General features: G+C 43.0%; 1 protein-coding gene across 5 annotated transcripts in view; it reads right to left on the bottom strand.

Moving 5' to 3' along the window:
• Positions 1-27940, bottom strand: part of KCNIP1 (potassium voltage-gated channel interacting protein 1) — a 350368-nt gene that overhangs the window by 31470 nt on the left and 290958 nt on the right. Inside the window, exon 1 of one of the 5 annotated variants that reach the window (XM_024753408.1) lies at positions 20667-20754. The exons of the other annotated variants lie outside the window; for them this stretch is intronic. The gene's annotated coding sequence lies outside the window, so the exon portion shown is untranslated. Of the gene's footprint in view, positions 1-20666; positions 20755-27940 lie in introns of those variants that run through there. 5 annotated transcript variants of the gene reach the window in all.

Genomic DNA, 27940 nt, shown 5'->3' on the forward strand with positions numbered 1-27940 from the left:
AAAGACAAAGAACCTGAGACTCAGAGATGTAAGGTAATCTGCCCAGGGCCACACAGTTAGTAAATGACAGACCTGAGACTCAAATCCAGGTGTGCTTGATGCCAAAACCCACGTTCTTAACTGCTGTGTTATACTGCGTGAGCTTTATAACCACATCAAACTGGGTTAAAATCCCAACGTTGTCACTTGGATGTGATCTAACCCAGGTCTCATGGTCCTCACGGGGACTAAATGTGACAAGGTATGTGCACGACCTGTGCCTGGTGCCCAGGAGTGCTTGTCATGTGGCAGCTCCCTTGCTTCCACATCTGGGCCCCCAAGAGGACATTCCCACAGCTTTCTGGTCTTCTGAGGAAGTTTCTGAAAGCTACGCTGCTGAAAAAGCTATATTTTGCTGTAGCTGTGTGGATAGATTTTTAATATTTAATTAGGGAGACCTTCAGCTTGGAGAGAGGGCAGGACTTGTTATTAAATCCCTGCTGCTTGGTCTCCCTCACTTGCCCGTGGGATTATTCATTCATTTCCAGTCACACAATTTAATATTGCAACAGCTAATGGGGAGATGTTGATAATTTGTAAAACTGGTTGGTCCCGAGGCCACTCGGGAAGCTCCACGCCTGGGCCTGGTGTGGGGCTAAAGCAGATGCTATGGAGAGAGGGCTCCTGAGAGCTTCCTGATTATTATCTTCAAACATTCATGAGTGCCTTCTGAGAAGCCATGTTGAGAGCAATGAAGACTAGAGTGTTCACTGCACAGTTGCATCCTTAAGGAGTTAGGACACTGGGACGCCTGCATTAAAGGGTTTTTGTGGTAAAATTCATACCCAGGATTTGTTTTATTCAGGTACCTTAAGACACACAGACATGAAAATGACTGTCATGAAGGAAGAAGTTTATACTCACAGATCCCTAGAAATGGGAGGCACAGTATGCCAATGCAGGGCCACACAGGGAAGCACCAGGGTCAGTCAGGAGGCAGAGATGGATTAGAGGGGACAGCACGGCCCAGAGCCTTTGCTGGGGGTTTTGTGGGAAGGAATCGGCAAGGCAGGATAGGTGTGCTGAGGAAGCTTAGGATTGGAAAGTTTGAACAATGTGGCAGCCTCTGGGCTACAGGGGTGGTCCCTAGTTGTCTGGTACCTGGCCCTGGGGTGATTTAGGGCAGAGAGAATATTGGCTTGGTGTGTGAGAGTTAGATTAAGGAGACCGCTGCGGTCTGGGCTCTGGATCGGCTGGCTTGCACACAAAGGTACACTTGCAGAGTCGTCATTTGGTATTCCTAGGAATTAACTAGCTCTGTAGGGGGGCAGTCTCTCCAGGATGAAGGCCCCAAATGCCACAGCATCAAGAATACAGAAAATTAGAAAATATAGTCAATGGAGTTTGGTTCTGCAGTTAGATAGACATGGGTTAAAAATGCCTACTTTGACATTTCCTAGCTGGGGCATTGGGCATGAATATCCCTGGGACTCAATTTCACATACTCAGTGTCTCCCCTAAGGGCTACTGCAAAGGTCCAGCCTTCAGCCTGTAGACTCAACCATACCAATGGATTCTCTGCATGAGTAGGCAGAAGGATCTTTGTTAAACAGTCATTCATAAGAGCACATAATGATGGAGTATCTAGTACATGCCAGGCACTTTGACAGGCAATGTGATTACAATGGTGAGCATAGGCAGATGTGGTTCTTGTTCCCAGTGAGGTTATGGTTTGGAGCATGGGAGACTTAACCTCAGAATCACAGACACAAATCTCAAATTATAATTGAGAAGTTCTGTAAGGTGGAGCTATTTGATGCTATGGGAGGGCGTGGCAGGGGGCTGTGGTGTAGGGTAGGCAGTCAGGGAAGATTTCCCTGAGGGAGTGATGGTGGGCATGAAATCTAAAGCCATGGGAGCTCACTAGATAGGAAAAAGGTGTGTGTATGTGTGTGTGATTCTAAGTGGTGGGGGGAAGATGGGGTGGAGCTTTTCAGGAATCTCTTGTGTAGAGGCTCTGGGGAAGGAGAAGAGGAAGTGGTCAAAGGAAATACATCTGAATATTTTCCCAACTTTAAAGCCTTTAATGGCTCCCCACTGCCCGCAGGACAAAGGCCATGCTCTTTAATGAGGTGGTCAAGGTGATTTATGATCTGCTCCCTGCTTAGCTTTCAGGTTTTATCTGTTGCTCTCTCCTACTCACTGTCACCCCGCTACACATCTACTCACTCTCTAGAGATACTTGCTGTTCCCCCAACACAACTTCCTGGGTGACATTTTCATACCTTTGCATGTACTCCTGCTCCCATCTGGTGCCTGATTTCCTTCTCTCTCTGCCGGCGTATTTCCTGGGTCTCCTTCAAATCTATCCCACTGCACTGCACACCTCCACAGGACACTATTTAGACTACAGTGTGAATGGTGCTTGCTGGCGTTGTGCAGCTCTCTATAAAATGTCACCTCAAGGGCTACTTCCTCTGAAATGGAAGTTTTTCTGTCTTCCCCAGACAGCATCAGTTAAGATCCCTCTCCTGCAGCATCCATCACATGGCATGGTAAATACAGAAAGGCTTTTCTGTCTCTCTTGATCATGGGCTCCTTGACGATATGGCAAGTTCAGTCACTCATTTACCAAATATGTATTGTGCTCCTGTTCTGTGCCAAGTACTGCTCTGGGCACCAGCAACATGGTCACAAATGAGTCAGACAAGTGCTCTGTTCATCAGGACTGAGATGTTAAACAAATAATCACTCGAATGAATTGCATAATTATGCAATTATGAGTTGTCTTAAGTGCTGTGAAGGAAAAGAGTGGTGGCAGCATGAGTCAGAAAAACCAGAAGGAACCTAGTTTAAGTTTGGGGGAAGGAGAGTCTGCAGACATATAAGCTGAAAATAAAGATGAGAAAGAGCGGTAAAGAGTTTCAGGGAGAGGGAATAGCACGTGCAAGGATCATGAGATGAGAGCGAGCTTGGCCTTTTGAGGAACTCAGTGGAGGCCAAGTGGTGGAGCAGAATGGTGGAATGATGGAAGGAGGACGTATCAGATAAGATGGCAATTGGTCAAATCAGCCAACTTCAGGATTTTATCTTTAAAGCAATGGGAAGCAGAGGTATCAAGTTTATAATTGCCCCAAACGGACCTAATTAAGCTTAAAAGTTTTTGCACAGCAAAGGAAACCATTGATGTAATGAAAATATAACCTACTGAATGGGAGAAAATATGTGCAAATGATATGACTGATAAGAGATTAATATCCAACACATATAAAAAGCTCATACAACTCAACGACAAAAAAATGAACAACTCAATTAAAAAATGGGCAGAAGAACTGAATAGACATTTTTCCAAAGAGGAAATGCAGGTGGCCAACAGGCACATGAAAAGATGCTCAACACTGCTAATCATCAGGGAAATGCAAACCAAAACCACAATGAGATGTCACCTCACACCTGTCAGCATGGCTGTCATCAAAAAGAACACAAATAATAAATGTTGGCAAGGATGTGGAGAAAAGGGATCCCTCCTACACTGCTGGTGCGAATGTAAATTGGTACAGCCACTGTGGAAAACAGTATGAAGGATTCTTAAAAAGCTAAAAGTAGAACTGCCATGACTCAATAATTCCACTCCTGGGTATATATCTGAAAAAAAAATACTAATTCAAAAAGATACGTGTACCCCAATGTTCATAGCAGCATTATTTACATTTGCCAAAATATGAAAGCAACCTAAGTGTCCATCACAGATGAATGGACCAAGAAGACGTGGTTGATATATATATATATACACACACACACACATACACATACAATGGAATACTACTCAGTCATGAAACAGAATGAAATTTTGCCATTTGCATCAACATGGATGGACTCGGAGGGCATTACACTAAGTGAAATAAGTCAGACAGAAAAAGACAAATGCTTTATGATATCACATATATGTGGAATCTAAAAAGACAACGAACTAGTGAATACAACAAAAAAGAAGTAGACTCACAGATATAAAGAACAGACTAGTGGTTACCAGTGAGGAGGGGGGAGGGGGCAATATAGGGGTGAAGGAGTGGGAGATATACACTATTGGGCATAAGATAGGCTACAAGGATGTATTGTACAACATGGGGAATATAGTCAATATTTTGTAATAGCTGTAAATGGAGTGTAACCTTTAAAAATTGTGTTTAAAAACGGCCCCAAACCAGGAACTCACCCAAGTATCCATCAACGGTAAAATAAACAACAAACTGTTAGCATGGTCAAGCAATGAAATGCTGCTACACAGTGATAGGAATAAATTAACGACAGCAGCATCTAACAATATGGATGAATAGAGTGCAAAACCAAGTAAAACTAATCTAGGCTATTTCAAGTCAGGATAGCGGTTATCCTTGGGGAGTGGAGACCCGTGAGAAGGAGACTTTGAATCTCTCTGGCGGAGAGAATCCACCAGACTTGCTGATGTAGTGGACAGGAGTGTGAGGGAAAAGGATGGGGGCTGACAAGGAAGATTTTCCAGGCTTGAACGATTGGGTGGATGGTGGACCTGTGCTGTGCAGTGCGGAAGGCTGGGGCAGAGCTGTCACGTTTCTCTCTGTACCCTTGGCCCCAGCAAGGGGCTGTTAACAGAGGCTGGGTTTGATTAATGCCGACTTGCCTTTGGTTTGTAAGTAAATAACCTAATGATCAGCGCTGGGAGAACAGCCAGTTACCACCCTGTGTTCTACACATTTCATCTTCTTAGGTTAGTTCAGAACTATTTGTTCTCTAAATTCAACAGCTTTTTGTGGAAGGGTTTATGGATGTTTGTCAAATGGACAGAACATACCTATTCTCTTTATAGTTACAATGCCAGGTTATGTGCCTAGGCACATATATGCAGCAACTTCATATGTCCCTCATGATTCTGGATGTTGAGAAGAGAGGAAAGAACATTAAAGAGAGCCCCTCACTGCAAGTTACTATGCTCAGTGCATTTCGTACCCTGCATTATATGCTCCTTAAATAACCTCATGAGGATTATTTTATAAATACTCATTTTCTAGGTCATTAGGGCTTGGTTATTAGTCATCAAGTGACAGAGTTGGAATCTGAACTGTTTGTCTGTTTGTTTTTAAATTTTTATTGGCGTATACTTGATTTACAATGGTGTGGTACTTTCTGCTGTACAACACAGTGAATCAGTTGTACAAATACATACATCCGCTCTTTTTTAGATTCTTTTCCCGTATAGGCCACTACAGAGTACTGAGTAGAGTTCCCTGTGCTATGCAGTAGGTCCTTATTAGTTATCTGTTTTATATATGGTACTGAATATGTGTCAATCCCAATCTTCCAATTTATCCCTGCCCCCCTTACCCCCCGGTAACCATAAGTTTATTTTTGATGTTGCCACATTGCTTCTATCTGATCAGGGATGAAGTTCTGGGGATCAAGTGTCTTAGTGGGTGATGGAGGACATCTCCCCATCTCAGCCTCTATGACGACAGGAGGAAGTCCTGATGCTCAGAAGGTGCTTGGAGACCTCCAAAAGAGAGCACCTCTCAGGTTCTGTTCGCCCTTCTTTTTTTACGGGGGGCACAGGCTCCGGACGCGCAGGCTCAGCGGCCATGGCTCACGGGCCTAGCTGCTGTGCAGCACGTGGGATCTTCCCGGACCGGGGCACGAACCCGTGTCCCCTGCATCGGCAGGCGGACTCTCAACCACTGCGCCACCAGGGAAACCCCCTGTTTGACCTTCTTAAAAAAACATTTACCCATAATGTCTCTTTATAGGATAATAAAAATGAACCATCTGTGGTTCATTGGGAAACATGTCTCCGGCTTATTAAAAATATATGAATTTTTACTTTAAGATGAGATGGCCGTCTTAAATTTTGAAAAAAGTATTCAAAATTATAATCCAAAATGTATTATATATTATTAATTTATTTTTAATAGACATATTTCTTATAGATTAGCATTCTAATTATTTCTGAAAAAGTGGGCAGCAACGAGGTAAGGCTTCCAATTAAAATTGTCCTGAAGATAAACTGAGGTCTCTGGCTGAGAGCACTTCAGCCTTTCCCCTATCTGGGAGTAAGAGCATCTGTCATCCTGGAAGGGCCAGTCTGAGATTCTCATTTGTGCTAGATTTGCCCCAAGAGCTTGAGGTTCTCCTCAGGAGTGGACGGGGGTGCTTCCAGCCACGGTTCCTGCAAAGGCACCATCCAGGAGCTGCACGGGTGAGGGTGAAACCCATTAGGACAGAACTGTCCCCAGCCTGCCTCTTGCTGCCTCTCTCCTCCCAGCGATCTGCCCTCTCTAAGCCCCCTTTCTGCTTGCTGATCCCTCCTCCAAGCGAAAGCCACAACATGCCTGCTGCAGCCATGAGGGCAGCTCTCGTTATGTGATGACAGGAAAATTTATGGGTCTTTCAAACGCTTTATGTAATTGTAAAATCTCAGTATTTATAGTTTGATTTGAAGCTCAGTCACGTCAATTCAAATCAGGTCTGAGAGCCTTCTGTGGTCAGATGTTTGCATCTGTAAGGTTGGAGAAGTGAAGAGTTGGATGCTGCCCCCAGGGAGTGTGGCTTGATTCCATACCTGTCACACACTAGACATGTTGCTCCTGCAGTTAGGTCGCCTGCCCAATGGCGTTTCCTTATGTGTGTTAAAGACTCTCGCTTCTCAGGGTCTTCCCAAGGATGAGGTGGATACCCAGGACACAGCACATAGTAGGTGTGCAGGAGGTGTGGCTTCTTTCCTTTCCCCTCCTGCCTATGCCTGTGTGAGGAGGTGGTGTGGTGAACTGAGCTCTGGGCCACCCTGCCTGGGAGTCAGTCTGGCGCCATCTTTAAGGGACAACATGTAGGAGGGCTGGCCTGACCCCTGGGAGGTTCTTCAGGGCAAAGCGAACCACATCCCTCAACCCCTGATTCAGTGCTCTCTGCTGGGCTGGGCATTTCCATTCTCTGGGTTTTAATTCCTTCTGCAGTGGAAAGAGGGGGTGGGGGGATGGGGCACTGGATTTCTACTTTTCTAGCCTTGGGCAGTTCTCTCTGTATTTTTAATTATTAATCAATTATGGATCTAGTCTCCAGAAACTTCTCTAAAGTCACCTTGAGCCTATGCTATTTTCAACTTATATTAATTTCCTCTTGAGATACCAAGTTTCATTAAGTTTATTGGCTTTGGTAAGTCAAATTTCTTTTCATCGGTCCTAGTTTACTTCTTTTAATCTAATTTTAGTATATTTAGGATTTGCTCAACATTTCTTTCTTTTTTTTTTTTGACATGTAAGCATGTCCACGCTCTCCGCATTCAGATTTTAGGGAAGAGAAGACTTACATAAAAGAAGTTTAATGAACTCCTACTCTGTAAGTTAATGAATTCCTACTATATGTAAGGATATGCCAAGTCCTTTCCCATTTGTTAATCTCCTTTTATCTTCCCATCAATCGTGGGAAGTAATATTAGTATCCTCAGTTCACCATTGTTCACGTTAAGTCTCAGGAAGCTTAAGTGGCTCTCCCAGGGTCCCACAGAGAGTAAGTGTCCGCGCTGGGATGCAGCGCTGGGTCTCTCTTTCTGTGAGGTAGTATTGCTTACACAATGTTGCAACAGAATGTTGCAATGTTGTAATGTTGTACCCAGCTGCTTTCTGCCTTCCTTCTCCTTCTCTCTCTTTACACATCGAGAGATGGAAGTGGTTATTCCTGGGGCTGTTCAGCATTGACTCTTTGCTTCTCCAGACCTGGAGGGGTTTTTTTTTGAAGCCTCCATGTCTTGTCTGAAAAGGACTGGAGACTCGAGAGCAGGGGTCCTCCAGGGCTCCCATCTAGCAGCCCGCTTCTTTTCTGTTGCACTTGGCTTCTGTGGGATCTTAGGATAAAGCCATCACTGCTGCAGCTTAATGCAGACCTGGCTGAACAGCAGCCCATACATTTAATACCATGCATGTTTAATCGCATCTGGCCAATGAGTGCATTACATGTTTGGGGATCTTTACTTAGGTGGTTCTTGGGGAAAATTGAGGGCGTGTATATCAAGCAATTTCTGAATTATGTCTCTATTAGCATCTGTGAATATCTCCCCAGGGGAGCCAAGAAAACTCTATTAGCTGAGCATTTTAAAACAGGATTGGAGGAAGCAGTGGGGGAATATCCCATAGGAACAATAACTACAAAGAGCACTTCCATGTAAACAGGTCTTAATGTGCCTTCTATATTGAATTCCTGAGAGTGAGGCTCTGGGGTGGTATCTCAGTGCCCCCTCCAGGACTGCACCCCTGAAGTGCTGGGAACTGAGACAGAAGGCTCAGGGGGCCCTGCTGGCTTCCTGGGTACCAGAAGCCTTGCAGACCATGGCAATGCTGAGTTGTAGGCAACATGACAATAATGGCATGGTTGTGTGACCTTGAGGAAGTGACCTTGGGCAAGTCACTTCCTCCCCTTGGGCCCTTAAATTGTTAGCACTGAGCTAAATGCTTTCATACAATTCATTTCAATTAATTCTCCTAATGTCCTGCAAGGTGGGTTATATTACCCCATTTTAGAGATTGGGAGTTAAGTAGCTTGCCCAAAGTTGTTAGTCCGCAAATGGCAGAGCTGGGGTTTAAATTCTGGCCTCTGACTCTAGCTTGAGGGTTATTTCCATGACACCAGATCATTTTCATGCTCTTTAGGGTGTTGTCCACCTAACCATTCTATGAAGTATACCTTTTTGGTACCAGAAGCTTGGTGATCTCGCCTTGGCTTTTGCAAAACTCTCTCAACTTATTGACACTCTAGCAGCCATGGGAACAGATACATCACTCATTAGTTCTGTGTTTTATTTATGGCTGCTGCTGGTTCCAGTGTTCTAGGGGTTATGGCTGGGGCCCAGTGCACCCATAAAGCATCCTAACTGATGGTTGGTCATCATAGTGATGGTGCTGTAGAGAAACGCTGTGGCCCTGGCTGGATCACATCCCTTCTGTCTACCTTGAAAGCAAGTATGTGGGTCTTCTTACATAAAGTGGAATCATGGGATCATTAAAACTTCAAGGTTGGATAGACCTTAGTTAGATCATCCAGTAGATTTTAAACTCCCATAAAGGCAAAGAATTCTTTAATCAAAGGAAATTTTGCTTGGCGGCTAAGTATGTAAAAGAGATGAAAGCAATCAGATGCTAGAGTTAAAGTGAGAGATCAGAAGAATGTTGTCTTCCTTCTTCAAATCCCATAGGGTGGTCCTTCAGGTTTTGCAATTCATCGTTCGGAAACTAGTGATCTAATTCAACCTACTCATTTTACAGTTGGCTAGGGTGAGCTCAGTGAGGGACACTGACTGATGTGCCCGAGGGAAGGGCTGAGGCTGAAGTCGGAATCTATTGACATGCCGCCAGGGGCTCTTTTCTTAACCATGTAAACAATGGCAATGAGTATGCCCCAGGATTGGGCTTGAAAGGATTCTAAGTCCTTTGCTGTGAATAATTTGTGCATTAATCCATTCATTCATCAGCTTTTACTGAGTATCAGAGTTGTCAAGTCGGAGAACTTGCTCTATTCTTAGAATATTCTCTAAAATATGAGGGGATTACCCCAGGGTGGGCTAGAAGGGGAATAGCACACTTCTGTCAATATTTAGGATGTATATTAGGAAGGTAATACAGACATTTGGAGTAGGAGCCAGGCTTTGGAGGAAAAAGAAGGCCCACAAGAGAGGAGCGAGAAGTAACCGTGTATGGTGTGGGATATGGGGTCTTTGCTGTGAAGTTGGAAGCCTTTGTCTTGGGCTGCCAAATGCATTTCAAGGTGTGAGGCAGTTTTGGAGATAAATCTCTGGGTCATCCATTAGTTATTTGTTCATTCATTCAACACTTCTTGAGCATCTTATGTACTGGGCGCTGTGTTGGGCAGAAGGAATGTATGGTGAATAGGACAGACATAGTCACTGTTTTCATGAGTTAGCCTCTCCCCAAGTCTTTTCTTTGCTTATGGGATAAAGACGTTTGTTTATTTGTTCATCCGTTTAACAAATGTTTCTTCTTGGTGTTAGAACCAACTATCCTCTTAAAGTTGATTCCCTTAGGAGCTACAGCTCAGTGACTCCTGAGGAGACAAGTCACACCAATCATCTTTCTAGTTTTTAAAATAAGCAAATGTGAAAGCAGCTAACAGTCTAAAGCCAGTAGACAGTTGTCCCTCAGTGTCCATGGGGAGACTGGTTCCAGGCCAACCCACCTGCAACAGATACCAAAATCCACAAATTCTCAAGTCCCTTATATAGTAAAATGGCATAGTATTTGCATTTAACCTATGTACCTTCTCCTGTACACTTTAAATCACCTCTAGATTACTTATAATACCCAATGCAATGTGAATGCTATGCAAATACTTGCTCAAGAGCAACAAATTCAAGTGTTGCTTTTTGGAAAGTTCTGGAATCTTTTTCAAATATGTTCTATCTGCAGTTGGTTGAATCTTTCTATGTGGAAGCCACAGATATGGAGGGCCCACTGGACTATGTTAGTACCATAATTTAAAATAAAAGATTGTACTTGGGTTCTTCCCACAGAAATTCACTGACAAAACAACTGTCTAAGCAAGGATCCGTTTTTCAAGAGTGATTCGAGATCAGTTAGGGTGCAGAAGGAATGGAACACTGTCTAGATGAATTTCGATGGAAATGGATTAGAAGTACGGAAGTCAGGGAGAGAATGAATGGAAAGACCAGCCCAAGTGGGTATCACAGTAGAAGGCTGTGAGTAGCCTGAGAGAGATTTGGGGTCCTGGGGCTGGACAGACAGAAGACCAGAGGCACGGAGAGGGAAGGTGAAGGCAGAGAGGAGGAATCTATGGACAGATTTGACTTTTTAATCCTTACATGTTGCCTTGAGGGAAATAAAGGAACAATACTGCTGTGCTTACTTATTTCAAGGGCATTGGATCAATGAAGGACTGTGCTGAATATACTAAACGAGTGACTAGGTGGGTGACACTGAACTCTTTATTTTGGAAAACCTCAAATGCCCAGCCTGAGAGATGCCTAACGAGGTAACTAGACAGATTGTTTTTTACAGTCAGGTTTATGGACCCTGGATACAAAGGCTGGGTTCCTCCCTGGGACTGATTTTGTCTGGGGGTGATGGTGTTCTGGCCACAGCTCAAGTGCAAAGTGGGTTGCTGTGACTTTCCTTTGCAGAGTAGAGTCTCTAGAGATGGAAGCACAGAGAGCAGTTGGTAAACTGTTAACTAGCTAAGCAGACTTCTCAAGGCTTCTGATGATAGAATGTAAGTTACTGGACACCCAAGTGAACCACAGAGAATCAAGTGCTTGCCTCAAAACTGGCTAAATCTCCTTCCTGTTATTGCCCCCCTCCCTCCATCCTTCCTCACTCACTCCTACCTCTTCACCTCTTACTTCCCTGCCTCTTCTGACCATTTCTCTCTCCTCTCCCCTCTTTTTTTCTACCTCTCACCTTCCTATCTTATGTCTCCTCTTCTCCTTTCTCTCTGTAGTTGAAGATATTGTGGACTTTTTAAGCAGGATAGCTTTATTCCTTAAAGATTTATCTTCACTTTTCTTAATATAAAAGTCAGGCTGTGATCCTTCTCGGTGAGTTCCCAGGGATCTGCATCATTATCTTTAGCTTCTGGGCACTGGTGTCACAATAGTACTTGGAAAGAAAAGTGGGGATTGGGATGTCAGGGCAAGCTACTGGCACTTTCACTTTATCTGTATTGTAAAGCATTGTTTGAAAAAGTGACATTTCAGAGAAGGTGGAAGCTCTCAGCGGAGCCGCAGTCCCCGGCTGCCCGGTTGTGCCCCGCTTCCTCCCTCCTGCACCACCACCTCTCTCCCAGAGTGACTGAGGGCCCAGTGGCCCGGCCCTTGCCACCTGGCATGGAGCCTGGGTCCCCGTGCAGCCCTAACTCCCTGCTTGGCATCTCTTCCCGCCGCGGTCACTGAGCTGCCCCAGAGCCTGAGCGGAGGGCAGCACGACGACCTAGGCCGACCGCGGCCCCACGCTGGCCACACTGCCATTGCGCTCTGGTTGGACCCTGCTGGGCAAAGCCCGGTCCGCCCTTGGGTCCCCACACCAGCTGTGTGGCTGACAGGGTCTTGGTGCTCCGGCCGGGTGTCGGGCCTGTGCCTCTGACGTGGGAGAGCTGTGTTCAGGACATTGGTCCACCAGAGACCTCCCGGCTCCACATAACATCAAATGGCGAAAGCCCTCCCAGAGATCGCCATCTCAACACTAAGACCCAACTCCACTCAATGACCAGCAAGCTCCAGTGCTGGACACCCTGTGCCAAACAACTAGCAAGACAGGAACACAACCCCACCTAGTAGCAGAGAGGCTGCCTAAAATCATAATAAGGTCACAGACACCCCAAAACACACCACAAGATGTGGTCCTGCCCACAAGAAAGACAAGAGCCAGCCTCATCCACCAGAACACAGGCCCCAGTCCCCTCCACCAGAAAGCCTACACAACCCACTGATCCAACCATAGCCACTGGGGGCAGACACCAAAAACAATAGGAACTATAAACCTGCAGCCTGTGAAAGGAGACGCAAAACCCAGTAAGTTAAGCAAAATGAGAAGACAGTGAAATATGCAGCAGATGAAGGAGCAAGGCAAAAACCCAACAGACCTAACAAATGAGGAGGAAATAGGCAGTCTACCTGAAAAAGAATTCTTAGTAATGATAGCAAAGATGACCCAAAATCTTGGAAATAGAATGGAGAAAATACAAGAAATGTTTTAACAAGGACCTAGAAGAACTAAAGAAAAATACACTAGAAGGAATCAATATCAGAATAACTGAGGCAGAAGAACGGATAAGTGACCTGGAAGATAAAATAGTGGAAATAACTACCGCAGAGAAGAATAAAGAAAAAAGAATGAAAAGAATTCAGGGCAGTCTCAGAGACCTCTGGGACAGCATGAAGTGCGCCAACATTCGGATTATAGGGGTCGCAGAAGAAGAAGAGAAAAAGAAAGGGACTGAGAAAATATTTGAAGAGATTATAGTTGAAAACTTCCCTGCTATGGGAAAGGAAATAGTCAATCAAGCCCAGGAAGCGCAGAGAGTCCCATGCAGGAAAAATCCAAGGAGAAACATGCCAAGACATATATTAATCAAATGATCACAAGAGAGATTACTCCAAGCAACTACATGCCAATAAAATGGACAACCTGGAAGAAATGGACAAATTCTTAGAAAAGCACAACCTTCCGAGACTGAACCAGGAAGAAATAGAAAATATAAACAGACCAATCACAAGCACTGTGATTGAAACTGTGATTAAAAATCTTCCAACAAACAATAGCCCAGGACCAGATGGCTTCACAGGTGAATTCTGTCAAACATTTAGAGAAGAGGTAACACCTATCCTTCTCAAACTCTTGCAAAATATAACAGAGGAAGGAACTCTCCCAAACTCATTCTATGATGCCATGATCACCCTGATACCAAAACCAGACAGAAATGTCACAAAGAAAGAAAACTACAGGTCAATATCACTGATGAACATAGATGCAAAAATCCTCAACAAAATACTAGCAAACAGAGTCCAACAGCAATTAAAAGGATCATACACCATGATCAAGTGGGGTTTATCCCAGGAATGCAAGGATTCTTAAATATATGCAAATCAATGTGATAAACTATATTAACAAATTGAAGGAGAAAAACCATATGATCATCTCAATAGATGCGGAAAAAGCTTTCGACAAAATTCAGCACCCATTTATGATAAAAAACCCTCCAGAAAGTAGGCACAGAGGGAACTTACCTCAACATAATAAAGACCATATATGACAAACCCACAGCCAGTATTGTTCTCAATGGTGAAAAACTGAAACCAGTTCTTCTAAGATGAGGAACAAGGCAAGGTTGTCCACTCTCACCACTATTATTCACATAGTTTTGGAAGTTTTAGCCACGGCAATCAGGGAAGAAAAAGAAATAAAAGTAATCCAAATCGGAAAAGAAGAAGTAAAGCTGTATAGAATAGGCATCATCAACAGATCTACTAACAACAAATGCCAGAGAGGGTGTGGAGAAAAGGGAACCCTCTTGCACTGTTGGTGGGAATGTAAATTGTTACAGCCACTATGGAGAACAGTACGGAGTTTCCTTAAAAAACTACAAAGAGAACTACCATATGAACCAGCAATCCAACTACTGGGCATATACCCTGAGAAAACCATAATTCAAAAAGAGTCATGTACCACAATGTTCACTGCAGCACTATTTACAATAGCCAGGACATGGAAGCAACCTCAATGCACATCAACAGATGAATGGATAAAGTAGATGTGGCACATATATACAATGGAATATTAGCCATAAAAAGAAACGAAACTGAGTTACTTGTAGTGTGTGGATGGACCTACAGACTGTCATACAGAGTGAAGTAAGTAAGAAAGAGCAAAACAAATACCGTATGCTAACACATATATATGGAATCTGAAAAAAAAAAGGTTCTGAAGAACCTAGGGTCAGGACAGGAATAAAGACGCGGACATAGAGAATGGACTTGAGGACACAGGGAGGGAGAAGGGTAAGCTGGGACAAAGTGAGAGAGTGGCATGGACTTATATACACTGCCAAATGTAAAATAAATAGCTAGTGGGAAGCAGCCGCATAGCACAGGGAGATCAGCTCGGTGCTTTGTGACCACCTAGGGGGATGGGATAGGGAGGGTAGGAGGGAGATGCAAGAGGGAGGGGATATGGGGATATATATATGCACTGATTCACTTTGTTATGTAGCAGAAGGTAACACACCATTGTAAAGCAATTATACTCCAATAGAGATGTTAAAAAAGAAAGTGAGAGTTCATTCATGTATTGCTTGTGAGATTACTATGTAAATAAATAGGAAAACATGTTTTTACAAATCAGGTGAGTTGAACATTTTATGTTTCTTTCTCTGAAGAATCTCAAACCAGTCCCATGCAGTTGTTTTGACTTGTATGTGGCCGTTACTTTTTCTCAGAATCTGTGGCCTTGGATAGAAAAATAAGTTTTAAAAAGTTTATCGTCCTTGCTCTGACATATTGTGACATACCAGCGATTTTAGCTCAGCAAATCTTGTGTGTCTTTGTGTTGAGTTTTAGATTTTCTCAACTACAGGATGGATGTGGGGAGGTGGGCAGGTAGCATAGTGGATGGGACCTGGAGTCAATCTCATTTTGTTGGTCAGGTTCGGGGTCTTCAGGCTGCAGCTGAATGAAAGAGTCCTGGGCCTGGGCGCCTCCGGATAGCCCTCCAAGACCCAGACACTGGGAAGGCTTCTGACCACAGAATACATTCTCCTGACTGGAGGTGAGGAGGTCCTGGCCGTCCTGCTGCTTGTCATACAAGTAGAAAAGGCTTAGGTATAGAACTCAGGGGCCACCCAGAGCAGCAAATGGAGTTGTCCTTATGGGGAATGAGAGGCCTGAGGAAACCCCTCCCATTTACCTTGAAAGGGTTATTTCTGGGAATATCATAAGCCTTGAAAAATGATAATATAATGAACAGACTTGGTGGAGAGAAAGGTGGGAGAGGTAGAGGAAGTAAGTGTCCTTTTCTCCCAATATTTTAAAGAAGGTGGATAATAGACACTACTTAAAGCCAACACTTAAGTAATCAAGGATTGTGTGCCATTTAAAGTATAATTATATCCACAGAAGAATTAAAAACAACAAACCAAATCTGGAGGTAGAAAGAGGAAAAAGAAGCAACAAGAATATATTGTATAGCACAGGGAATTACAGCCATTATCTTGTAATAACATTTAATGGAGTATAATCTGTAAAAATACTGAATCACTATGTTGTACACCTGAAAATAATATAATATTGTAAATCAAGTATTCTTCAATTAAAAAAAAAAGAAAGATGAAAAAGAGAAAAGAGAGAGGTTGGGGTTAAGGTTGTAGAGGAGTAATTCACTTGAGCTATTTCTGTTTATTCAGTGGTAGGAGGGTATGTGGACCCTGGAGATGCACACACACACACACACACACACACATTTATCAGCAAGATCATGCTCTTTTTAAAGGCTCTAGGGGAGAATCCATTCCCTTGCCTCTTCCAGCTTCTGGTGGCCACCAGCATTCCTTGACTCGTGGCCACATCACTTCAATCCTTGCCACCATCTTCACATCAACTTCTCCTCTTCTGTCTGTGTCTAATCTCTGCCTCTCTTTTATGATACTTATGATGACATATAGGACCTACCGAGTTAATTCAGGGTAATTTCCTCAAGATCCTTAATCATACTTGCAAATAACATTTTTCCTTATAAGGTGACATCGTTTCCAGGGATCAGGACCTGATATCTTTGGGTGCCCATGGTTCAGCCCACTACAACCCAACTTTATTAGGTTATAAGCCCTTTACCAAAGGGAATAATACAACTATTTGATGAGTAGAAGTGGTGATATTCCCAATGCTCCAGGCACAGTTTAAGGGCAAGTTTCGCTGCATTTGGACAATGAAAAGTGCTCTGGAGTGGAACTCAGAAGGCCTGAATTGAGTCGTGAAATTGTTACTTCCTAGTCATGTGGCCTTGAAATCAAAGCCCCAGGACCTCAGTTTTTTTAACACTATAAAATTAGTTCAATGATAATATAGGATTTTTATATATCACAGGATTTCTTTGTTGTCCAAGTCAAACATTATATGGGCAATATTTTCTTAAGCTACAAAATACTAAACAGTCCATAACAAATGGTTAAAGTTGGATATGTGTGGGTAGTTGGCTTCATATGAACCATATTTCAAATCTTTTGCCATCAAATGGATCCAGCAAATCTCCAGAGTAATACTACATGTTTCATACAATTTAGAATACATAGAAAATGGACTTTCTAAAGGCCCCAATAAACACACCTGGATTCTCATGGTTTCCCCAAGTTTACCAAGTTATTATTGCTATTTTTTTTTGGTCTGTTGTTCTTGTGTAGCTTGTGACACTCCTGGTTTCATGAATAAGTTACGGTCAGAGACGGCAAAATAACCCTATATTTAGACAGATATAAGATATGGTAGCAGGAGAACCTACTTTGAGAAACACTGATGTGTGCCTCACTGCTTCAGGCAGTGCTTTGAGCTGGAGCAGTGAATCACTTCTGAAGTTACTATGGCAGAGCCCGTAGACATGGTGCTTTGGGGAGAGAGGGCTCTCATCTGGTGAGGGTGAAGTTGCATAAAGCTGGCCCAGCAAGCAGTGAGAAGAGAGGCAGAGAATTAACTGGTATTGGTCTCTGAATCTTCTGGGGGCATTACTTGTCTGTCACCTCCACACCCCTGTCTTGATCTTCTCTCTGCAGCCCCTGCTATCCTCACTTTGGTGGAAGTGACGATGAGCTTGATGGATCAGCAAGCCCTGGCAGTGAAGGCTGGGTATGTGTGGTGACATAGCATATAGGGGAAAGGTCATGTCAGTGTTCCTACTCTGGAAGTTTCACTGGCAACTGTCAAATCCAAAGGGAAGGCTTATACTTCCTAAGAGGCCTGATGGACTTTAAATCAAAGACATAAAGCATGGCTTTTGTCTGTTTTGTCTGATGAGTAGTATATTCATTTCATTGGCATGATCTAAGGCTGGAAAGAATTAAACACTTATAAAGTACCTGCTATGAAACAGAAAACAAGCTTGGTACTTCCCCATATGCTGCTTCATTTAATCCTTACAATATGTAGCATTACTACCAGTGTTTTGGGTTGAACCGTGTTATCCAAAAAGATACGTTGAAGTCATAATCCCTGATAACTTAAATGTGACTTTATTTGGAAATAGTCTTTGCATTTGTAATCAAGTTAAGATGAGGCCATTAAGGCTCTAATACAATATGACTGGTGTTCTTATAAGGAAGAGGAAAATACCATGTGAAAACAGAGACACAGAGAGAAGATGGCCATGTGAAAATGGAGATAGAGACTGAAGTGATGCTGCCACAAACCAAAGAAGACCTGGAGCTACCAGAAATTGGAAGAGGCAAGGAAAGATTCTCTTCCAGAGGCTTGGGAGGAAGCATGGCCCTGCCAACACTTTGCTTTTGGACTTCTAGCCTCCAGAACTGCGAGAGAATACATTACTGTTGTTTTGAGCCATCCACTTTGAAATAATTTGTTACAGGAAATTAATACAACCGTCATTCTCTATTTTTACAAATGAGGAAAGTGAAACCTGGAGAAAAGAAACTTGCCCAGGGTCACACGACTGATAAATGGCACATCCAGGATTCGAACCCAGCTATTTTGACTCCAGGCCTAATATGTATGCTACTTCAAAATTACTACTAAAAAATAAAATAAGAACAAGACCAAGGGCCTAAGAAAGACTACTGATGGGTTCTTTAGAGATGTTCCACTGCTCTCTTTAAATTGACTGCATCCTGTTGGTTCCTCCAGTAGGAGGAGGTCTTCTCCTCTTAAGTGAGTGAATAGTTTCCCATATCACACACACATTAAAAATGGTGTTTTGGGCCACATGGTGAAGGCTATAGCATAGGAGCATATGTGTGGTATAGACTTAATGACAGACCACAGACTCCATCTGGAGGGGGCTTACTTGTTGAGGTACTAGGTGTCCAGGACAGAAGATGAAATTTTAGAGACCAATACTGGCTTGTTGCTGTTGCTGTATCTTTGGAAATTTTATGTAACTTCTCTAAAGCTGTCTTCTTCCTTATATAAAAGGAATAATGATATCAACTTCCAAGAGTTATTAAATTTTTTCCCTTAGAGTGTTATTTTGAGGGTTACATTAGCTCACACATATAAAAGCACCTGGCACTACACCTGGGACATTGTAGATGCAGAATAAATATTAATCCCTTCCTTCACCTGAGTTCCTGGAGGCAGTCTTAAACATATGTCCTCTACTTTTCACCTTAATCCCCTCATTACCATAACATTAGATGAATAACTGATATCTTTTGTGGTAATAAAACCAAAAGCTGTAACCTTGAGAAGTTAAAGCAGGGGAAGGGAGATGGTCACCTCTGGATATGGAAAGGAAGGAACAGGGTAATATTTCCACTGCACCATTAGCCTTATAAGGAAGTAGGCAGCTCTTGCATTACTTTGTAATCTCAGTGGGTTTCTGCTCTGAAGCTCTGAGTAGGGATGGGACACATTCTCTTGGGATCTGGTGGAGAACAGAGACTTTGCTCAATTGTTATGACTGGCAAGTTGAATTTGGAGTTTTAGAAGAGCACATATAAGGGACTGAGGGACAGGAAGAGTCTCTATTTGCATACAGAACTATTCTTCCCGATTGTTAGATTTCAGGTGGTTTTTAAGAAAGAAAAAGTTTTCTGAATATGTTTCAGCTTTCAAAATCTCAGAGAAACACAATCATAGACTTGGGGAATCATAGATTCACTAAATTTTAGCTAAAGCTTTAAAAGTTCTTACATAGGGCTAACATATAGGACAGATAAAGTGGAGCTGGTTTTGTGGAAGCAGGAATGAAGGGCTCAGAGTCTGCCCTACCAACCCCTGCTCGAAAGCAAATAAAAGAAATCTTTGGTTACTCCAGAATTCCATGAAGCAGAGATTGAAAATCATCAATATTGCCATAGGAAACTGAGATCCAGGTAAAACAATGATTTGAACAAGGTTAAACAGAGACAGATTATTGATAGAAACCAGGTCTTGTAACTGCTAGTCCAGAGTTCATCCAACCACATCATTCTGTCCTTCAGTCTCTGGCCTACCTCAGCTTTGATTGGTACTTTAGCTAGTCCTTTGTCTGCAAACGTATTTCATTATTATGCATGTGATACTACCTCTTGGGAGAGGAATTCTGTCTACACCATGCAGTTATGGAAGTATATACATCGAATATGAATATACATTGTTGGAGGCTGGTCTTGTTTAATGCATTGCTCATCAAAATTGGAATCTTTCCTGGATCCTAATTTTACGTGATAAGAATTATCTAGAAAAACTATGTTCTATTTGGAGCAAAGTCTCATGAAGAGGAAGAAAATACTCTTTATTTCTTGAGCTCCTTTAACTTTGGGGACCAAACCACTAACTTTCTAGTAATAAACATTAAACAACATGGTTAACCTGAATTTTTAACTATATTCTCACTAAAGAATGGAGTTAAAGTCATGGCTGATTAGGTGGTTTTAGAGTAAAGGTTCTTATGCGGGTTGAGGATTAAGGGCTGGGGAAAGAAACTGATACTTGTTTAATGTCTTCTAGCTGCTGGGCACTGTGATCAGCATTTTACAAGATCTTTTACCACCATAATCTTACCAACTACTTCTTAAACAAAGTTAATCAGTACGATGACTTTTGACAGTCATTGACATTGACAGTCATTTGACAGTCATATAGAACGACTATACCAACAATATAGTCATCAGACAATTTTAGAGAGGGTTTTGATGTATTCTGCTAGTCTCACACAGCTAGTAATCCACCAAGACTCACATGCATATAGGGTAGGAACAGAAGATCCTAATTCCCCTGCCGCTCCCCCATCACGCTGCAGACGCCACGTTTCAGCACCACGGACAGCGCATCACTCGGGCGCTTGGAGAAAGGCCGGAATCAATACAGCGCTAATTTAGCCGGGCTTTTTCAAATCTCTCGGGTCTCCGCGCGTCACTTTCCATGCGTATTCTAAACTACTCTCACAACAACCTAAGCTGAAAAACACATTCATATAAAACGGCAAGCTCGGGGGTTTGCTTACCGTCTGACAAGTCAATCAGCCCGAGGTAGTGCAAAAGTTTCAGAGAGGACCACACGACCACCACTATTCCCAATGTTTGGAGCCCCTCAGACTCGCCCTCCGCCCACATCCTCACGGAACACTGGCGCACCAGCAAGACGCCAAGCGGGCATTTAAAGCCGGAAAACCACGCTTCCAAGCCTCCCTTCCCGCTGTTCTAAGTGCACGGTTTATTTCCGCCGGTCTTTCTTCCTCGCAGTCTCTCCCCCCTCCCACCCTTCCACTCCTCCCTGCTCCCTCCTCCTTTCTCCTCCTCCTAGCTGGCAACGTCTATGTTTTTTCATAGTAATCTTTGCTTTTATTTCATTTTCTCCCAAGGCAGTTTCCCTAAAGGTTTAACCAACCCCTAACCATCTGCTACCCGAGTGTGACCGTAATTGGCAATGTCTCACAGCATATTCTCTCTGCCACTCAGAGGGAACGCATGTGAGAGTAGACATAAACGAAGACAGAAGGGAAGAGACTTAATGCTTTTGATCTGAGATAGACTTAGACATGAGGGTTATTCTTCAAAAGGACAACAATTTGTTTTTACTTCTTCAGTTACAAACCCGTCAAGCTTATTCTGGGATATAGGTGGTCCCTGCTTTGACATCACAAAATGTCCCTGGAAACCGGATCATCAAGAAAGTAATTGTAAACTGGGCTGGGCCCACAGTTATATTTGTGTTTAGACAGGTTTTATATCAGTATCAGAAATTATGAAGAGGGTAGTCAGGCTGACTAAATGATCACTGGGCAGCACTGAATGAGCAAAACTTCTGGAAATAAAGCAAAAAAAAAAAAAAATATGGTGAAGCAAAAGATGATATTCATGTATCCTAAACTTCTCGGCTCTTCTCGGCTCCCATGCAATTTTCCTGCACGGGATTGTCAGCAGTGAACCTCGTGGGGAATGGTAGTCAATGTGGTGAAGAAGGAAGATTGGAGACTAATGTCACACAGACCTTGGGAAAGTTCCTCGATCTCCATGAGGCCCAGTTTCCGCTTCTGTGAATACACTTACCTCAAATAAGAGAACCCATGCCAAGTATGAGAACAGAGTATGCGTTTAAGAAATGCTCGTCTCAGATTTTGAGAACACGCTATGTTGGCAACAATGTGGGGAAAAGACACTCTCATGAATTGTGGGTGGGAATGTACATTCATACAACCTCTTGGGAGGGAAAAAAGTACATCAGAAATAAATAGTGTATATACCCTTGGGTCCTGAAATTTCACACACAGGGGTGCCTACCTGTGTGTGCAAGTATATATATGTGTACAGGATATTCACTGTGTCATTTGTTTATAACAGCAAAAGAGTGAAAAAAGTATATGCTTATCATTGAGCACACTGGTTAAATAAATTACAGTGCCTACATAAAAGGAATACTATATAGCCATTATAGGAATGGGATACAGGAATATTATACAGCCGTTAAAATTATATATCTTGTAAATTTAATTATAAATTAAAATGTATTCTCTTTTTGAGAATATATAATTCTCAAAATATATAATTAAATGAAAAATGTTGTTTAGTACATTACCATTTTAATTTTGAAAAGGGACCTTTACATTTTACCATTATCACTTTAATTTGGAAAGGGACATATACACATACACATGCTGGCCTATACATAACATATTTCCAGAAGGATAATTGAGAATTTTAGTTGCTTCTGTAGGGTCTGGGGCCAGAGGGAGACCCACTATGAAAATTTCCTCCCGTGTGTGTAGCTGACTTTAAACAACAACAATAACTAAATGTGAAAGTTGGTCTCTCCTTTCTTTCCTTCTTTGTGAAAGGGGGAGACATATTCTACATATCTGAGTGAGACTCAGGAAACTCTTGTCTTCTCTGCTCTGTAACTCCCCCATTGGTTCTATATATCAATCTCCAATTTCATTGGTGCCTGGGCAGTGCCTGGAGTCAGTCTATTCCAGCTTGTGAAAGCTGATTGTTAAAATTTCAGGAAACCAGCAAGACAGTTGTTACACCTTTGGTGGCTTGAAATCAACCACAGCAGGAGTATTTACACCAAGAAAATTGGCAAACACTGTAATTGAGTGCTTCCTCCCCCTCCTCACCATTACAGGTTTACCAGGACACCACTCTGCCATTCCAGATCCCACCTGCCCAAAAGGAAACCTGACAAATTCACCTGCCCGGGGTTGTCCTGCCTTACTGTGTTTTCTATCCTGTGGAGCCCTAGCGAGAGAAATACTTAACCCAATGAGCTTCGTGGTATTTTAGGCATTAGCACAGCCAGACATGAGGAACTAAATTAGGAGCAGAGGTATTTCCAAGTTTCTGGTAAGTCAGTACTCTGTTCTCTTGCCTTCTCTATAAACTCTCCTGGTTTGCACTGCTCCTTCCTGCCTCTCTATTGCTGCCTTTCCAACAACTCTCTACCTTATAAGACCGGTGCTGTTCCTGACTTTCTCCTGCCTCTGTATTCACCCCCTTTGCAAGATTATGTATGCTCACTGCTCTAGATGTCAGCTCTGGGCAGATGGCTCTGGTCTCAGACACGTTTCTGTCCTGCATTTTTACCTGTTGTATTATTTCACCTTGCACAAAACATTCTCAGTTCAGTTCCACCGACATGTATTACTCAGCATTTGTTAGACGCAAGGCCAGATGCTAGAAACTAGACTTAATCCTTTGCCACTTTCTGGAATTTCTGGGAATAAATGACATGAGAAGGAGGAGTGGTGGTTCCCACTTTCTGCCTTTGCTGTCACCATGCAAAGACTTAAATTCGTTCAAGAATTCTGGTCTCAAAGACAAGTGCCCCCCTGATTGTCTCCTAACCCTGAGCTTTAGGAACATCTGCCTCTCATGTGAGTTATGTCAAAGATAACCAGACAGATTTAACTACTACTTTCTAGAAATTGTGGGGTGCTTTACACAGGCCATTTCCGTGGATTCTCACAATATATCTGTGTGGGTATTTCCACTTTCCCAAGAAGATCACAGAGGGAAATTCAGGTCTCATAGGTGTATGAGTATTAAACCCAGGTCTAAGTCCTGCCTCCAAAGTCCACAGTTCCCCACACATCCAGCTAATAAATGGGGTATCTGTGGTTTGATACTTGTGAGAGATCCATGAATTGTTTATTAAAGAGCCTGCTTTTTCTCACATCACATTTCCATCCAACATGATGTGGTGCCTGCACAAATCTTCCCTCTACGTGTAACCTCCCTTTAAAGTTTTATTGAATTTCCATCTTTCATTTGATGAGAAATTCTTACCCTAACGGGAACACTTACGGAATCCATTTCACAAATTGCTTTTTCTTATTTCCATATAGATTGTAAGGTGAATATGTTTGCATTGTAGATATCAGCCTGCATAGAATTGGACACTTTTCTCGCTTTGTCCCAAATTATAATTTTTTGGCCAAGAATCTTTGTTGGCCCTCTTCAATTCTTTATCAACACTAGCAGGCAACTTTTCCCCCTCTGAGCTGTTTGCCATAAAGAAACAAAGGTTTGGTCATTCATGAGACGTTCCCCCTGAGTGAGGATGGTGGGGTGGAGGTGGTGAACCGACCTCATGTATCAGCTACCTGACTTGTTCTGACCCAGACATCACAAAACACAGGATTCCAGTTCAGAATTGTCACAGTCTGACAAATGAGTACTGGCTATGGTTTTCAAAGTCCCTTAGGACTCTTGGGAACCAAGACTGTCACACTCACAAACGACTAGTGTCTATGTCAGCTCAGGACGCTATAACAGAATTCTATAGACTGGGTGGCTTCAACAACAGATATTTATTTTTCACAATTCTAGAGGCTGGGAAGTTTGAAATGCAGGGTACTAGCATGGTCGTGTTCTGGTAAGGGCCTTCTTTCTGGCTTGTAAATGGTTGCCTTCTTGCTGTATCCTTACGTGGTGGAAAGAGAGAAAGCTCTAGTTTTTCCTCTTCCAATAAGGACACTAATCCAATCATGAGGACCCCATCCTCATGACTTCATCTGAACCTTACTACCTCACAAAGGCCCCACCCCCAAGTATTATCACATTTCAAATTAGGGTTTCAGCATGTGAATTTTGGAGAGACACAAACATTCAGTCCATAGCACATAGTTTTCACCAAACAATTGCAGGTACACAGAATCTCTGCGTGAGAATTTTAGCTCTGCCACCTGTGTGACCTGGGACGAGTCATTTAAATGTTTGCAGCCAGCCTCCTCGCCTGCAAAATGGGAATACTCTTGGTACCCGTATCATAAGATTGTTGCAGTAATGAAGTGCAATAATGCCATAAACTGCTTAGCGTAGTCCTGGACATCCAGTGAACGGCAGCGTGACATAGAGGTTCAAAGCAAGCCTCCAGGGTCAGACTGCCTGCACTGACTCTTAACTCTGCCTCTTACTTAGTTCTGTGACTACTGGTGAGTTCCTTAACCTCTCAGTGCCTGAGTTTTCTCACTAGTAAAACAGATATAATCATAATACATACTTCAGACAGCTGTTGTGAAGACTGAAATGAATTAGTTATTATTCATAGAAAGAACTATATTAGTATCATTATTATTATCCATACGCTCCAGGGGATCATCAGCAGCTGGGTCCCATGGGAAAGTCACAGATTGAGTATGTACACGGAGTTTTGGAAAAAGCCTTTTCCATTGGGGGTTTGGATCTGGGGACAGAAAGGAATATTCTTTCAGGTATGGGAATAAGACTTTCTCTGGAAATTTCTGGGTAGCATGAGCTTCAGTTCTCTAGCCACAAATCTTCCTTCCAGGCAAATGGTTTCAGTCGAGTCTGACTTGTTGCTGCTTAAACTTCATTTATGGTGGCCCCCAGCGGTCAGAAAATAAAGTTCTATTTTGGCTGGCTACTTCTGCTGCTTACAGCTTGCTTTTTGCTGTGTAACCTGAAGTAAACAGAGGTGTCCTGTGGTACAGGGCCCCCCAAGATTGGAGCAGTTCACTTAGCTAACCGAAAACGCATGGGCAACGCTGTGTTCACGTTCGCTTGACTCCGTAGGGCTTGCTGAGGGTATGTGGGCTTCTGTGTGCTTCTCCCAGTAACGGTAACATACTGTCTAAATCTCATCCGGATAAACTAATTTGGTAGAGGCCTCATCTTCTGGAATGTTCTGCTGCAGTTGGTATAAAAATAATGCCAATAATTGCATTTGGAGTTCTCTTTTCTTTAAAAGGTGGGGAAGAAATGAAAGAATTCCTCAGAGCGCCATCTCAGAGCTCTCAATTCTACCAGAAGGCGAACTATTAACTGCAAGATGGTTATGATTCAGAGAGAAAATCATTACTATTCCCATTACTGGTCAAAATGCGAAAATTATTCTAGTGTTCTTTATCATAGCCCTTATCTTGGTGCTCTTTTGGGGGCACTGGCTGCATTTGTTTAAATTAGTTTTATAATGAAGATGATAATTGTACAATAATTAAGTAATGATATCTCTCTTCCTTCCTTCCTTCCATCTTTCCTTCATTCCTCCCTCCCTTCCTTTTTCCCTCCTTCTCTTTCCTCCCTCCCTCCCTTCCTCTTTTCCTCTCTCTCTCTCTTCTTTCTCAGATATTTACTGGGCCTGTGTTAGACACTATGCACAGATGAAGAGGAAAGCCTTTTCCATTAGGAAGTTCACAATGTCTAAAAAATGCTCTAGGAGTTCTATTGGCCAGGCCAAAAAGTTCGTTCGGGTTTTTCCATAAGCTGTTATGGGAAAAAACAGAATGAACTTTTTGGCCAGCCCAATAATTTGCAAAATTGTTTCACCTTTTACATTACTTCACATATTGAGGTTTCTCAACAAATATTTGTTGAAAAATACTGTGCTACTCTTCATAACAAACTTTCAAATTAGGGTGCAACATTATTTTCATTTTACAGATAAGAAAACAGGGGCAGGGGCTTCCCTGGTGGCGCAGTGGTTGAGAGTCCGCCTGCCGATTCAGGGGACACGGGTTCTGGGAAGATCCCACATGCCGCAGAGCGGCTGGGCCCATGAGCCATGGCCGCTGAGCCTGCACGTCCAGAGACTGTGCTCTGCAACGGCAGAGGCCACAACAGTGAGAGGCCTGCGTACCACTTAAAAAAAAAAAAAGAAAGAAAACAGGGGCAAAGAGAGGGAAACTAAATGTTATCAGCATTTTTCATGGGTTGGGCACTGTGTGGGACTTTCACACAGGTTTTTTCCTTTATCTTAATTATCACAAGAATGAGTACCAACTGACAGAGGAAGCTCAGACAAGGGTCTCCCAGGAGGTGATAAAACTAGTTGGTGGCAGAGCCAGGCCTGGAGTTCAGGTCTCTGTGGATTCTTTCACTGAGAGCATTCTCTGACTCCCCAGGACTCCGATTCCCAGTGGTCAGCAGTGGGGGCAATGAGGGGTAGAGTTCAGAGTTGGTCCTGGTCCCCGTTTTTCCTGTTTCTTCTCAGTTCTTTCTCTCAGGCCCTTTGCTTCTCTTCCCAATAATAATAACTACAGTAACACAACCATCCCACCCTGGGTTAGAGATTTTATACACTTCGTTAACTCACTCAGTCCCAACAATGATTCCACTTCTTTGCTAGTCATTATTACTCCTGATAGCATATTTATGGGAAGGGGCAGATGCTGAAAGGTAAAAGCCTCGGTGCATGGAGCTGGAAGCCCTTCTCTCATATACACATCACTGGGGAGAGATGACCTGCTTCAATCAGCTTCCCGTGGATCCAATGGGGGAATTCTCCACGCCTTGGGTCCCAGTCCCTCTGTGGGCAATTCTCAAAGGCAGATCTGTTTATCTGATTTTATCATCAGCTCCATGGAGATGGGGGGCAGGAGAGACAATGGGAAAAAAGCATCCCGGTTTTCTTCTTGGATTTTAGAAAACCCTCAGAAAAGATGATCTCAAGCACCTCACAAGATTAGTTTTAGGAGGATCTTGAACCCTCTTTCAAGAATTCTGTGTCCTTTGGGATGAACTTCAAGACCTCCCCTCTTCCCTCCCCGCCACACACCAAACTTCCAGCCTGCAGGACTCATTCTTCATTCTGCATCTCACCAACATCTCTTTCCCCAATCACAGTCCTAGGCTGAGGAGGTGGAAGCATAGGTCTCTCTGCTAAAAGCAGGCTAGAACGCAGGAGTTGATGCTTCCCGGCAGGCAAGAGTAATGAGCACACTTATTAACAAGTGCACAGTGTTCATGTTGATTGTCAGCGTGAAACATTTTTTGGTTTGAGCAAAACGCAAGAGGGAGGGGATGTGAGTATATATATATA

Source organism: Neophocaena asiaeorientalis, unplaced genomic scaffold (genome assembly GCF_003031525.2).
Source record: "Neophocaena asiaeorientalis asiaeorientalis breed wild unplaced genomic scaffold, Neophocaena_asiaeorientalis_V1.1 scaffold268, whole genome shotgun sequence".
Taxonomy (NCBI): Eukaryota; Metazoa; Chordata; class Mammalia; order Artiodactyla; family Phocoenidae; genus Neophocaena; species Neophocaena asiaeorientalis.